This window comes from Portunus trituberculatus, chromosome 43 (genome assembly GCF_017591435.1).
Source record: "Portunus trituberculatus isolate SZX2019 chromosome 43, ASM1759143v1, whole genome shotgun sequence".
NCBI lineage: Eukaryota > Metazoa > Arthropoda > Malacostraca > Decapoda > Portunidae > Portunus > Portunus trituberculatus.
The window spans coordinates 6,372,968-6,389,170 of NC_059297.1; the positions used below are offsets into that span (position 1 = coordinate 6,372,968).

At 39.1% G+C, this 16,203-nt stretch overlaps 1 protein-coding gene and 1 long non-coding RNA gene across 2 annotated transcripts in view; one reads left to right on the forward strand and one right to left on the reverse strand.

Annotated features, from left to right (window-relative positions):
• Window positions 1-4,155: 4,155 nt before the first annotated feature.
• LOC123518260 lies at window positions 4,156-9,036 on the reverse strand. The gene is made up of 3 exons (XR_006678731.1): window positions 7,865-9,036; window positions 7,466-7,587; window positions 4,156-5,794 (listed from the first exon to the last, which is right to left on the reverse strand). It is a non-coding gene; the product is annotated as an uncharacterized LOC123518260 (long non-coding RNA).
• Window positions 9,037-12,470: 3,434 nt separating this feature from the next.
• Window positions 12,471-16,203, forward strand: part of LOC123518406 — a 27,098-nt gene continuing 23,365 nt past the window's right edge. The window contains exon 1 of the mRNA XM_045279218.1: window positions 12,471-13,091. The gene's annotated coding sequence lies outside the window, so the exon portion shown is untranslated. The remainder of the gene's footprint in view (window positions 13,092-16,203) is intronic.

The window sequence follows — 16,203 nt, forward strand, 5'->3', positions numbered from 1 at the left end:
CTGCCATGATTTCTAGTCCTACTTCCTCCTCTAAGGTAAAGAAAGATCTCACATCTATGTAGTTTGTATCTGAGAACATTTTAAATAACTCTATCATATCCCTCTTATACATCTCCTCTCAAATGAAAACATGTTTAATTCCTTTAATCTATCTCTATACTCCAGGCGCTTTAATGCTGGTATCATCCTAGTTGCTCTTCTCTGAACTGCTTCTAACATGTTGATATCCTGCCTATAGTGGGGTGACCAGGCCTGTATGCAATACTCTAAATGGGGCCTAACATAGGAATTATATAAGCTACGCACCACTTCCTTACTTTTATAACTAACATTTCTATTTATAAAACCCAGGATCCTATTTGCCCTATTTCTTGCTTCTAAACATTGCTTTGAAAATTTCATAGTCCTGTCTATCACTACTCCTAAATCCTTTCCTTCCTCTACTGCCTCTAGCCAACATCCCTCCATCTCATAGTTAAAGTTTGTGTTGTCTTTACCTAAATGCATAACCTGACACTTTTAGAATTAAACTCCATCTGCCACCTGTCTGCCCATGCTATCAGCCTGTCCAGGTCTCGTTGTATTCTGTAATTGTCCTTTTCACCCTGTACTGCACATGCTATCTTAGTATCATCTGCAAACTTTGATACTTTGCTACTAATTCCTATATCTAAATCGTTAATGTACACCAAGAAAAGAAGAGGTCCTAGCACTGATCCTTGGGGTACCCACTAACCACTTCCTTCCACTCAGACATTGCCCCATTTAATACTACTCTCTGTTTCCTATCAGAAAGCCATTCACTAATCCAATCAACTAACCTACCCCTATCCCATGTAGTCTCAATTTGTACACTAGCCTCCTATGCGGTACCTTATCAAACGCCTTGCTAAAATCTAGATATATAACATCTATGCTATTTCCATCATCTAACTCCTTGGTAATATATTCTAAGATATCGAGCAAATTTGTAAGACAGGACCTCCCTGATCTAAAGCCATGTTGGGTATCTCTAATTAATCTATTCTCATTTAAATGCTCCCAAATACTACCCTTAATGATTTTCTCTAGTATCTTACATACTATACTAGTTAAACTGATCGGTCTATAATTATTCGCATCATCCTTCCTACCTTTTTAAATATTGGAGTAACATTAGCTAACTTCCAGTCCTGAGGTATCTCAGCAAACCTAAGTGATCTTTCAAAGATTAACTTAAGTGCTTCAGAAATACTGTCTACACCCTCCCTAAGTACTCTGGCATGTAGCTCATCAGGACCACTAGCTTTCCTATCGTCTAGTTCAAGAATAAATTTCCTAATAATTCCCGGTTTTATATCAATATTTTCTAAAGCTCTTAAACTACTCGTCGCACTGTTTGTAACAGGATTTCCTATTCTTTCCTAGTAAATACTGAAGAAAATTGTTCATTCAATAATTCTACTATGTCTTCATTTTGATCCACTACTACACCATCTTTTCTGAGTGGTCCAATCCTATCCTTATTTCTTTTATCACTGACCTTGTAATAACTATATAATTTTTGGGATCTTTACTCCCAGCTCTAGCTAGTTTTATCTCTGCCTGCCTTTTACTTTTTTTATAACCTTACTCAAATCATCTCTGACCTGTCTGTACCTAATCAAATCTACATCTTCCCACTTTTCTGCAACTCTCTGTATGCCCTCTTCTTCTCTCTGATCTGGCTACCTATCTCATGAGTCCACCATAATGGCTTCCTGTTTCTCTGCCTTATATCTTTGTAAGGGATACACTGCATCACTATACCCTTTACTACAACCTTAAAAATATCCCACATCTCCTGTGCAGTTTTATTTCCAAAACTATCTTCCCAGTTTACCTCTCCTAATAACTGACGTAACCTACCATAATTGCCTTTCTGATAGTTTGGGACTCTAGTCTTATTCACTATATTATCCCTACTGGAATTAATGATAAATCTAATTATATGATGGTCACTGTTTGCTAAAGTCTCTCCTACCTCAACTTCCTTTAAACAATGCTCAATATTTGTTAGTACTATGTCTAAAACCTTCCTCCCCCTAGTAGGTTTATCTACCATCTGCACTAAATAGTTATCCTGAAAACTTTCCATAAACTTATTTTCACTAGCATCTCCTACCATCCTCTCCCAGTTTACTGACTTAAGATTAAAATCCCTAAGATAATTGTCTGACTAGTACACCCCTATTTATCTCATCTACCATAAGGTTGTCTACATCTGCTGACTGGTTAGGTGGTCTATAAAAGCTCCTACTCTAATAACCTTACTTTTGTTTACTCTAACATCCAGCCATAAGGACTCTACTCTGTTATCTACCTTAATACCATTAACCTGACTGGAAATGAAGGATTTTTACATAAATAACTACTCCTCCACCTATCCTACCAATTCTCTGGTGTAAATACATAATGTATCCATCTACTTCATATTCTTTCCTATTTTCCTAAACTTTTCCTCATTTACCCATGCCTCTGTGACACATACAACATCTAAGTCCTCCTCAACTATATAACTAGATAACTCGTCCTTCTTGTTCCTAAGACTCCTGGCATTTACATAAAAACATTTAAGTCCTGCTACCTTCCTAGATGCTGTCTCCTTATTTGGAATCCTAATCTTATTCTCTCCTATTTGCACCTGGAAATCTTTCCTAATCTTTTCACTATCTCTGTTTATCCTATCTAATTTATGTCTAGCATCTTTCTTCTGGAATGCATTTGCTACCTCACCCCTACACTCCATCCCAACTCCCCTCCAGACATCCACTCAGCACATCCACACCCTTCCTACTCAGATGCACACCATCCCTAGCATACAAATCCTTCGCCCATAGAACCTATCCCATACATCCACAAAGCTGACACCCACATCCTTACACATCCCTTTTACCCGATCATTCACACCAATGGCTCTAGACAACCATTCCTGCTAACATACACACGAGGCAAGATTCCTGACACTACACACCTCCTACCACTCTCCCTTATCTTGCCTAACATTTCCCGAAATCTTGCCACTAACTCCTCCGACCCACCTGCTCTGACATCGTTCCCACCTACGTGCAAAACTACTACACCCTCCCTCTCCATCCCCCCAACCCTCTTCTGCACCTCCTCACTCACTGCCTTCACACCTGCACCAGGCATACACACGTTCGTCCTCCTATCCCTGTCTTTCCCACAGAAAGTGCTATCTAAATACCTAACCTGAGAGTCACCCACCACACACACCTGAGGTGTGCTAGGCACAACCATCCTCCTCCTCTCCTCTACCCCCTTCTTTCTCCTTTCACTCACCACAACCACTTCATTCACTCCACTCTCACTCTCCCTCCCCTCCAACAAACCGAACCTATTTTCACACTCAACAGGTTTAGTCCTATCCTCCCTAACTGCCTCCGCTTTCCTTCCCTCGCAACCTGCCATCTCTGCCCATCCTGACTACTATCTTTCCCAGTCTGGCTCGCCTGCTCCCTCTTCCCCACTCTGCTCTTCCCGACAGAGGGCCAAGCCACCCTGTCGCCCTCAGAAGGTCCAACCTTCGGCCTAACACTGATCTCCTGCCTAATTTTTTCCACTGCCTCCCCAAGCCTCTTAACCTCCTCCTTCAACTCAAAGATGAGAACTTCGTTCGCACTTTTCCCCTCACTTAGCTTTCTGATTTCCTCTCGCAATTCTCGGTGCTCAAGAGAAAGAACTAAATTCTCGCTCTTGAGCCTACACACCATACACTCAGAAAAGTCAACGACCTTCCTGTCATGCCCACACATCTCACACACAACAAACTCTCCCAATCCCACCTCAACACTCTCTTTCACGCACTCAATCACACTCTGATATACCTCAGTAGCTACCGCCATACTAATTTACAATCTGTTAACTCACAAACAAATAAAAATACTTGGTGACGGCGGGTGGGGAACCGCGGTGGTGGGGGGGCCTAAGTCAGGTCAACTAATCCTCTTTCAAGGTCAACTTGACAGTTACAAGCCTAGTCTCCTCGCTCTACCAAAATACTTTTAACTCACAAACACTGATTCTAACCACTATTTCACTAATCTAACACTTGCAGTACACACTTTCACTTCACTAACACTCAAAAGCACCACACACAGACACCAAGCACAAACACCACTCGCTAACTATAAAAACCACAGCCAAAAACGGAGCGCACACACAACACATGGACATCTTTCCAGGTGATGCCAAGATATCATATTTCCTATAGTTTGATATTTTTAATGACTGATCATAATTGCTGCTGCATATCAGTAACTTCAATCTAGCAACCTAACTTAAGTAACCTAACTTAAACTAACAATGTAACTACTTAGAATACACTGATTTCAAGAATAATTTCCTTTGTTGATATTAATTTATAGGTGTGTCTAGGGATGGAAATATTCACAATAATGAGATGCATCAATCTGTAATGGAAAAATAGAGGTGGGATATTCCTGTGCACTTGTAAAGTAAAACTGGCTTTTCTTGCACAAACCTATATAAGGTACTCAAGTAAAAAGAAAACTTTAGACAAGCACAATAAGGCAGCAAGCCTGCAAGGCATTATTGATTTTTTTCCCCTTGGATAGGAAAGCCTACATTGCTATCCTTTATGAAAGCCAGTAGTGAAGCATTGAACATTAGTGACCACTTTCCTAATGGGTCTATTTGATCTAGGAGGCAGTCCACCTCCCAAGCCTCTTGATCGATATCAAGATGGTGCTTGCTTGACACCCTTGGGGAGGACACTGTTGCTGTCACTGGTTCTCCCCAATGAAAAATGAGAATGCAGAATTTGAGTTCGTTAATCATTCCATACACACATGGATCATCTTGTGTTTGGAAAGTTAACCATTCCAGTCTTGTATATCTTCCCACATCATAGGAGACATTAAGGGAGCACACCCTTTTTTATCCACTTCTTTGCTTTTCTCATTTGCCGCACACCACACCACTTCTCTCATACCCTCCTATACCTCACATTCACTCTCCCTCCAACACTCCATAGCTCCACCTGCCTTTCTTTATAAATATTCTGCTTAACTTTGGAGAAACACAGGCAACAAACTATCCATTTATTATATTCAATGCTTCCAGATGTAAAGTACAACTTATGCCAGCTTAAACATGCCTGACTTTAACCCCAAACTAACAAAATATTACTTCAGTAAAATATATAACTTAACCCAATGAAATAGATGGGTCTTGTTGATTTGAAGAATTTCCAATGTTGATATTCAATTATGGAAGGTGTGTTTATGGCAACACAGTAACAGTACTTTATTTTCTTGCTGAAAATATCAATTACAGCATACAAAATATTTTTAAAACTGAAGTGCAGGGACATGAAAACACTGTCTATGTATAGACAAAGCCAACACCCTACTAGGTGAGGTGACGTCCCATGGCGTATGCCCCCCATTTTTGATTGATTGATTGAACACCCTACTCCAGGAGGAGGATAGCCAAAATGAGAGAACCACACATGCACATAGGCACCATATACACTCACACTGTGTGGGGGCAGGGAGAGGGGAGGTTGCCTTGTCTTGGGTACCTTCCTCCTTGAGAGGGTTGTTCACCTCTTACATAGATAGGTAGATCTGCAATAAATATGCTTGTGATGGTTTCACTAATATTTATTGTCATTGGTCATAATACAGATAGAAATGCTACCACGGCACTTCCAACACCCAACACAGCAGCACCTCCTGCTGCTGTCAAGACGTCCACCCTCTTGGTGGATGATGAAGTGGCCAACCAGCTACTGAAAGAGAAATTGCATATAGAACTCAAGCTGTTGGAAATTGAATTGAGAAAAAATGACTGAACTTAGAGGATAAGCAATAAATAAAAAAAAATTACAAAAAAACTAAACAGAAAAAGGTAGGAAAAGAGAAAGTGCAGATATAAATAATATTTACTGTTTTGTTTTAGTTTTCATTAGATTATAAAAATGCAATTTATTTTTGTTCAGATTTTAAATCTTGTGTAATTATATGAATATGAATATTATCTTATTCATATGAATGTAATATATTTCTTTATTAGCTTAAAATGTATAATGTGTAATATTTATAGGAATGCAGTTTAGTTGTTTATGTTTAAATTTTATAATGTGTCATTATTTTTATAAGAATGTAATTTATTTCTTTAAACAAATAACAGATTTTATAATGTAATTCTCTCTCTCTCTCTCTCTCTCTCTCTCTCTCTCTCTCTCTCTCTCTCTCTCTCTCTCTCTCTCTCTCTCTCTCTCTCTCTCTCTCTCTCTCTCTCTCTCTCTCTCTCTCTATATATATATATATATATATATATATACCATAAGTCCTTGTTTTACACTAGTTTAGTATACGATAAATTTGCAGATACGATAATTGACAATTACTACCATTTTTTCAATTTATGAAAAAAAAAAAAAATAGCACTTACGATATTTGAAATTCCTGCTGCCTGTGATTGTGGTGCTGCACTGCGACCAACAACAAACCAGTCACTTTCGTGCCACCACGACGAATAACAGTGAGACTGTGCTCGGAGATTTACTTACATTATTCTCTGCATTTAAAGACCAATTCCTGTCCAAAATGTCACCGAAATGTAATTTGGATCTTGGTGAAGAAGTGGGTAAGGTTAAACGAGCCAGGAAAAGTTTAACATTGGAAATGAAGCTTGATATAGTCAAGAGAAAAGAACTTGGGGAAGGCTCGTCAGCCATAAGCCGTTCCCTGAATTTACCACAGTCAACAGTTGCTACTGTTTTGAGGAATGCTTCAAGTGTTAAGGAGGCAGCAGCTAATGCTTCAAGCCTGCAAGTAAAATTGCTGACAAAACATCGGGAACCCATTATGGATCGGATGGAGGGTTTACTTAAAATTTGGATAGACAGCCAAACACGCCAGCATGCCCCACTCTCGTTGAGCCTAATTTCAGAAAAGGCCCTGTCTATTATTGAAACCTTGAAGGTTGAGATGGATGTGAAGGATGTGCAGTTCAAGGCCAGCAAAGGCTGGTTTGATCGTTTTCAGCGTAGGTCCAACCTACATAATGTCCAGTTTGTTTACTTTTTTGATCGACTTTCATACTGAGCTGGAACGTATTCCTATCTAATACATGTTAAAACGGGTTCGGTTTACACTAATTTCGGTTTACAATAGCTTTTTCAGGAAAGCATTTCTAGTGCAAAACGAGGACTTACTGTATATATATATATATATATATATATATATATATATATATATATATATATATATATATATATATATATTAATTTTTTCCCTCAGAATGTACTAAGTGGAAATATTTTTTTTTTTCTTTACCATTCAAGTAGAAGTTTAATCTAAGCAAGATAAGGGAATCCTTATTCACTAGCATAACATAGAAAATTACTCTATTAGATAACAAAATGTTTATGTAGCCTTATCAATACATTACTTACAGACATAAAGCGATGAGACACAAAGATAGACAGACCATTAACAGTACTGAGTGTTAATGCTGCCTGAAGTACAGGGTGGTACTAGTTAGGCACCAACATGTGGGTTAGGTTCAGCATCATCTCTGAAAGAAAAAAAGTTAATAAATAAAAAAATAAGTAAAATAATATATATATATATATATATATATATATATATATATATATATATATATATATATATATATATATATATATATATATATATATATATATATATATATATATATATATATATCAACCACTATGTCATTCTACAAGTTTTCAATGAAAAACTTTATTAATATAATTTGTAGAATGCAATATACATTTGACAATGTATTTCAATATTTATTTCATTCATTGATTTATATTTTTACTAACTGGAAGTAAAGGTTGACATATTCATCCCTGTAGAGGAGGCCTTCAAGGGGACGTGCACCTACAGGTGGCTGTGGGGCAGGTGGGTCAGGGTCACCATCAATTCCCTCACCAATGTCCCCTTCTGCATCTGGTTCAGGGATGTTCCTGTCCTTGCATATGTTATGTAGCAAGGCACACACCTGAAAGCATGAACAATAAAGCACAAGGATTTGTAATAATATATTACAATGATATATTATTATGATGGGGTAATACTTATAGTATGAGCTGAATCATTACCCTGAAGAAGTAATACTAATATCACACTGTTGTTATCAACCTTGCTTCATCTGTGTGCATCAGAGATGCCACCAATGGGATGGAATGAGTCCTACTTAAAAAATCCTGTCTGCATCAACACAGTCTTAGATCAATGAACAAGCACTCTACAAAAAAATAGGGGCATAAGGTTGGGCTCATTAAGAAAGTGCATGGTAACTTGTGCACTTAATTTAAAACACTAAGATGCAGTTTTCTGACCCTGCTCTGTGCTGTATTCCCTGCCCCATAATTTGCACCAAGCTTAAATTTGCTGAGTTGTCTGTGTGTGTGTGTTTATTTCTAGTTTCAATAGTTTTTTCTTATTCATTATATAAAATTCTTGTCGGATTGTCAGTAGAGTTACGAAAACACTTGCGGATCGTAATAACCACGAAAGCAACTATAGAGATAAGGTAACAAGTCGAAATATACGAGAGCAAAGTCCGTGGTTCATTACGTGAAGACAATGAAAGATAACAATTTGACTGAGATCACTTTGTTGATGAATGCCACGTGGAGCATCCCGCACTACTCAACACACTCTTCAAAGCCTCAGTGATCATTTTGATTCCCACGTGTTTCCCTTTGATGATGCAATCTTTGTTAAACTGTCACTACGTAGATCGTGGAAACATCTTTGAATCTAGGACGAGATATGTTTGTCAGATCATGCTGGTAGGTATAGGATTGTGTGATTAAAACAAAACTTGAGGTGAGACAGTGGTAGTGTTTCATGTCTAAAGCATCGACAGTCCCCTCTCCACCCACCGTGTACAGCACTTCTCAACCTTTTTCTCGTTAAGGACGCCCCATGGTTATATAAGACCTACCCGAACCCCAAGTAATCTGACAGAATATTAATTAAGCGACATTAAGATATTATTAGCTCAGCCATCTAAGTACCCCTGGAAATCTACTTGTGAACACTTTGAGTTCGCGAACCCGAGATTGAGAACCCCTGGCGTCGATTCAAGAAGACTGGCGCTGAGTTAAAGAAAATAGATTTGAGAGCAGGTGCTGAGTACGTAAAGTTTTCTATTAATTTCCACGCGTCTTTAAAGCTTTGCCCTAATATAAAGGACCATGTTCTTAACCATTTTGACGTTTTATACATACATACAAGGCGCTAGTGGAAGTTTTTTTTTTTTTTTTTAAGTTTTCAGAGTATTTTCATGTATGTAGTGATAGTTCAGCAAGAATCTTGCACCATTGGTGCTAAAGATATTCATGAGAATCAAAGTGATCATTTGCTGACTTTTGAAAATAGTCGTCTAAGAAAACGTGCCTCTGACATAATGACAATTTGACTTCTAATTACTGATACTGATTGATTCTCGGCTTTCGATGGAAGAAAAACCTAAACAGTAAGAGTGAGAATAGTAAGTTGTTTCACGACTGCCTGGCCAAGACTGCAAAACTATCCTTCACTAAAAGCCACACAGATGAAAAGAACGATGAAAGAGATAACACCAGAGAGAGGTAGCGTGTCTGATGACGCCTGGTACGGTGACTCCTGGCACGGTGACGCCTGGCACGGTGACGAGTGACAAGGTGACGGTTGGCACTGCCCCACCCTTGTACTACGAGCCATGCACGCCTCTCGGTACTGGTCGCAGAGTATCGCCTATCTGCCGCTATCTCGGGTGCAGAGGGGAGGGTCGCTGCCTGGCCTTCTCAGTGCTCACAGCGACAGGAGAGGGGAAATGGCGCGCCGCTTGTGTACCACGGTATCTGCGGTTGCCATTGACGTAAATGTGGTCCTTGCTGCGTGTACCCTATGCCTTACCGCACCGCAAAGCAAACAACAACAACAACAGCAACAACAACAACAACAACAATAATAATGATATTGATAATAATAACAAAATTTTTTCGTTGCTATTGTTATTATTATTATTATTGTTATTATTATCATTATTATCATTATCATTATTATCATTATTATTATTATTATTATTATTATTATTATTATTATTATTATTATTATTATTATTATCATTATTACTATTATTATTTTTATCATTATTTTTTTATTATTGTTATAGTTATTATTGTTATCATTAACATTATTATTACTATTATTATTATTATTATTATTATTATTATTATTATTATTATTATTACTATCATCATCATCATCATCATTACTATCATCATCATTGTCATTATCATTATCAGTAATATAATTCTCTCTCTCTCTCTCTCTCTCTCTCTCTCTCTCTCTCTCTCTCTCTCTCTCTCTCTCTCTCTGATCCACACACAAATAATACTTTATCTACATATGTAAAATTGTAAGCATCAGTAGTGCCCCACGTGCTGATTCGCTTCTCTATTGACAGAACCATTGTGCTTAACAGAAACACGGCGATAATGTAATCAGCCTAAAAAAATGTGTCTTCTGTCACCCATTATCTACGACGACTTAATCAATCTATATGATATAACTACTATGACTACGACTACTACTATTACTATTACTACTACTACTACTACTGCTGCTGCTACTACTACTACTACTACTACTACTACTACTACTACTACTACTACTACTACTACTACTTTTTTTGCACTCTAGTTTTATGTACGGTGCTGTTATCCCCACGTGGACTTGAATCTATGGGAAGTAAGTAGAGATTGACTTCACCATTGAGAGACAGCCGGCGGTCAATCGTCTGAGGCTGGAAAGATGACAACAAAGAAGCGTCAGTGATGTACCAGCCCACTACATTGTGGTTTATCAAAGGCGGTTCAGTAAACCAGGGGCGGGGCAGTATATGTGGTGCAGCCGGTGTGCACAAGTAAATTACCATCGCTTCCTAGAGTTTCTTTCCTTTGTTGGGTGGGGCGGGGAGGAGTGAAGAGGGAGGGACAGAATACAGGTAGTCATCGCAGAAAAGAAGAAGAAAAGAAGGAAAGTCCTCCCCCCGCTTTTCCTAATTTTGTGCTTAAAAAAAAAATATATATTCGTTTCCTTTGTTCCAGAGGTCCCAAAGTTTCTCAGCTTGATACCCAATTCAACATGACTACTTCTGCGTGTTATCCCTTTTTTACGATGTTATCAGTACATGTTTCCGGTGCTGGACACGTCGTGATAGTGGTTGCTGAGTGACTGTGTCCTGAAGCATACCTGTTAAAATACTTTTATCTTGCCATACTCTGAGGTACATGCGAGTATTTCTTATTTTCTTATACTATTTATTAGTTTTTGATGTTTATTTTTGTTCGGTTTAACCTATTTACTTGATGATACCAGGTTTACTTTACAACTCTACATGTTAAAACCAAATTAATCTTAATCCTAATGCCATGTACCGAAACGTTTTCTTGATTCTTCTATTTCTCTTCAAAATTTGTTTTATTACTATTAAGGCGCAAATTATTACTGCTCTGCTCCTTTCTTTAACGCGCCGGCATTATGTGTGTATGTGTCCTCCCTTCTCATGCGGGGACTTGATAGAAGTATTTAAATGGTATAGGAGTTATTACAAAAGGAACATGTGTAAAGTTCTTAGGATCTGTAACCAGGATAGAACCAGAAATAATTGGTTTAGGATTAAAAAATTTAGGTTTAGGAAAGATATGGGAAGGAACCGGTTTTCTAACAGAGTGGTTGATGAATGAAATGACCTCAGTAATAATATTATTAGTGGTGAATCAATAGGGAACTTCAAAAGAAGATTAGACAAATTCATGGATGATAGGTAGAATTAAGTATAGCTTTGTTCACACAGGGAGTACCACTAGTAGGTCTGACGGACTCTTGCAGCTTCCCTCATTTTCTTATGCTCTTATGTTCTTATCCTTTTAGTTCAGTCACGACTATGGATGTCTGCTTATTACAGGAACCATCACGTGTAGGTTTACTGAATTCTTACGGTTTCCTTTGATTTTCATGTTCTCAAGAAATCTACTAGTTGGCATTTAGATTCATAGTTGAAAGGTTGTGATTTGATGCCCTTTGCTGCCGCTGCTTTAGCCAGAGTAGTGGTGCCTAATTAATCCCAATCAGTCATTGATACTATGTAGAATACTTTACTGTAGCACTGTGGAACCTCAACTGTTTAGTATACGATACTTAAGAAAAAAAAAAAAAAAAAAAATCAGATACGCATTTCGATCACTGGTGAGCGTGGTGCGAGTCATGTAGTGCGTGATAACCCACACGGTGCCGGGAACAATACAGGAGGCGTGAGGCGACCGATGATAACCTGGCGGGATATATGGCGCTGTTTAATCTCCGCCTTCTTGTCGTACCTTCCTGTCCTGTGCTCCATCACACCCTGTGGCTTTGTACGAGTATCCATAATCTTTGATATAAGTAACGCCTCCGCAGAGTAACTCTAGATGCAGCTGCCGGGATATTTATGAGCGAAAATGCAGATAGTGGAGAAGATGCTACAATGTCGGGGTTAAAGAGACGCCCCTTTTCGGAGATAATCAGGAAAGACCGCATTGGCATTTCCAAGTGGCTGTGGTCTCTCGCTTTCCACCGCAGTCACCTAGTGCACGCTTGATACCAGCCTTATAAAGACCTTCCAGCGCCTGACATTGGCAGTTTGTTCCTTTGAGCTGATGTGTTAACGACTGTGAGCTCATTTCTCCTCATCAGGACTCTGATTAGCCCGCAAAGAAACTCGCTGACAGTCATGGTCTTGAAAATTATTGTGTGCGTCGCGTGTGTTCAGGCGGTGGCAGTGGGCATAGTGAGTGCCAAAAGTCTGTGGGTCCAGCCGCGCCACCCATTCCCATATGCCGCTGAAAAACATCGCTGATCGGACGAATTGGACCACACGATGCCCGGCACCCTGACAGACTCCACCACCATGCTGGCCGCCTCTCCAACGCCTTCAGCGCCAGGCACGGCGGAAAGGGATCATTGGATGGGTGTGCCCTGTGTCCAGCCTCTCATGACATCTCCCCCTGCGCGGTGAGGCTTTTCTCTCGCACAGATCTGGACGTTTTCGCGTCTTATCTAGACTACTTCTCACAGGCTTTGTGGGAACGTGCTTACCATTTCACTAGTGCTCCCATGATTCTAGCGAGTTTCCCTTTTTCTTCACGTGTGTTTTCATAACTGTAATGATAGTTTATCGATGATTCAATGTAAAAAAAAAAAAACAATTCTTACAAGGACCCCCGAACCATATCCGTGGCCTTTTCAGACCTAAGTAGGTGAGCGACTGTTTATGACTAGCATTATGAGACCACGTAACGTTTTCAGAATACGAACCTGAGCCACGCTAGCCACGAGTCTGACCGGGGTGTGGATGACTCATGGCAGGAGCAGGACGTGCTGCACCATGGTGGCAATGTTGATAATACAGAACTCCCGCAATTTAATTCATCAAGTTGGCCTCGATATCAACTCTTTTGTTCATGTAACCAAATCTATGCTGTGTATTCAAAGAATATCACTTTTATGCTTCAAGTGATGACACGGAATCTGTGTATTATTTAGATAAGTGCCTGTGATGTAATGAAATTTAGGAAATAATAAATGAAAATGTGATGGTATGACAAAGAGCTTTAAAAACTCACGCATAAAAAAAGAGAGAAGAAAAACATTGATTCCCATGCTCTCTTGATGGTAGCAGGAAAAAGTGTATTTAAAAAAAAGTCGTTAAAAACTGGGCTCAGTATACTACCTCTACTGTCTGCTTTGTGAGAGATGGCGCTGTTGTCTTGTAAGCTAACTGAATTCTCTCCTAATATTTATCAATTTATTCATTTATTTTTTTTGCACGACAACTAAAGTAACCTTAGTTTCTCTTCTCTATTCTTTATGCACCGTTCGTCAGTCTCTTGACAAGTTAAAGAAAAGAAGCAAGCAGATATCAGTAAAAATGTATACCTTGTTAGTGAGCTTATACTCGGAAGGTAGCACTGGGACTGTATTGATGTGCACAGGTATCACAAAATAAATCGTAAGAGCACAAAAAAAGGTCGTAAGAACTTGAAAAGCTGAAAGAAGCATACCTATTACCACTCATCCTCATCTATAATGTTTTTCTTTATGGTTTTTATTGATTTAGTGATAACAACTTGATTACCGAGTCTTCCATTCAGCTACCATTCTTTTTGAGACCAAACATCTTTGTATTTTTAAAAGCTAACTTTTAGAAAAAATGCCGTTGCCAGTATTTTGCAATGGTCTCCTTTAGCTCTACAACAGCAACAACCTTTTGGCAATTCTGAAAAACTACACATTTCAGTCTACGATTTTTAGTTTGGCTTGTGAAAGGTGGCGATATCAGTAGGTCCCGTGACACCCATCCACCTCTAGATACAGGTGGCCGCTGAGTGTCTGAGGTACATATACAAGCTTGCGACGCGGCTTAGAGGTTGCGAGTTAGTCTGGTCTGTATCCTTAAAAAGTTGACTACCGTTAACAGACTGCAGTGGAAGTTATTCGGGTTTCAAGGTTGCTTTCAAGATTTTTGTAAGAGTTTGATTAATAAGGATTCACAGAGTCAGTGTCAGCAGCCATATCATGTCGACTTATTGTGTCTGCAGAACTTGAAAATAGTATGAATGAGAGAATAAAGAATACGAGTCCCTGATTCATTGGTGGCAGTTTTTGGGAGAGAGAGGTAGCCTTGCTGTGTTTTCCTGTCAGATACTGTGTGGCCTCATTGTTGCGGCGCCATAAGTCAGCCAGTCTTATCGTACATTTGCATCTCGTTTGCTAGCATAACACTTCAGATTGAATTACTTATATGAAAGTTCACTGGGGTGTAGTCAGTGAACGTGAGAGGCGCAATGTGGTCGTAATAGAATTTGTGTTCATTGTCTATTCCTTCACTTCAGGGAACGTTCTCTCAGGTTTCTGACTATTTCCTTCATAAACAGGATAGTGAAGCGCTGAGAGTGTGAAATAGCAAAATACATGTGTGTGTGTGTGTGTGTGTGTGTGTGTGTGTGTGTGTGTGTGTGTGTGTGTGTGTGTGTGTGTGTGAACTTGTACCTATTCTCAGTAGTTAGAGTGATGTTCAGCACTCGCTTTCACAAGGAAAACTTGGAAGGAGAAAACCTGATAGCTGTCACCCACCACCAGCTGTCCCATCAACCGCCGCCATTCGCTGCTGCTGAAAGCAATTTCTTGTAAATAAATTTGCCAGGAAATAAAATCAAATAAGTACGTAAGTACTTAGGAAGAGTGTCTTCGTCCTTTTTACTTTCAGCGAGCGTCCATGTAGCATTTTGTTTTAAATGAATTTGTAAAGTTATGTAAAAAATTTATGTTAAATGATTTTCTCTTAATCTAACTGTAGGTGCTTTTAGGCTATGGACATCATCACATGATAACTGTAGCTACTATTTCAGGTCCATTACCGATAAAAAAACAAAATTCGATTCTTTAAGATCTGAAATGAAACAAAAAGACACTTTGATCCGTGCAGCTGCATTCTTAGAGCTTTCCGCAGACCAAGAGTTATTTGTGTAAAGGAGTGTAGTGAGGTAGTAAATCATCTGTCCTTTCCAACCTTCATCCCTCAATAAAACCACAGAGCTGGAGCATCCTGGTCTCTTAAGGCAAGCTTCACACTTAGCAACCATTCCAATGGTGGAAATAATGAGCTCTGAGCTCGTTCCGTAGGGTAACGTCTGGCTGTCTCGTCAGAGACTGCAGCAGATCAAACAGTGAATAAACCTATTGCTGTAAAGAACTGCGGATACATAAAAGTCTTCATCACGCTAGGAACACTTTTCAAATAATACAGCAGTTAGTACCTTTATATGAAATCTATATCTTAGAAAACAATTATTATCACGACTCTCATGAACCTGCCACGCACACATGCCGTCACAGATATCACACTCAGCACGATAAGATATTGTTGATACTTTAATTATTCAATGTCATAAAATTCAGAGGAGGTAGACTCAAAATTCAGTGTTTAGTGGGTCTTCCCTTTCACTCTGTGGTCTTTCTTCACTTAGCACTGATAAGTAAGGAGCGTGAGGCGGAATATTGTGACCTTAGCACTAGTAATCGTGTAATCGTGCATTCCCTCCACACCCTTCTTGGTATGGGGAAC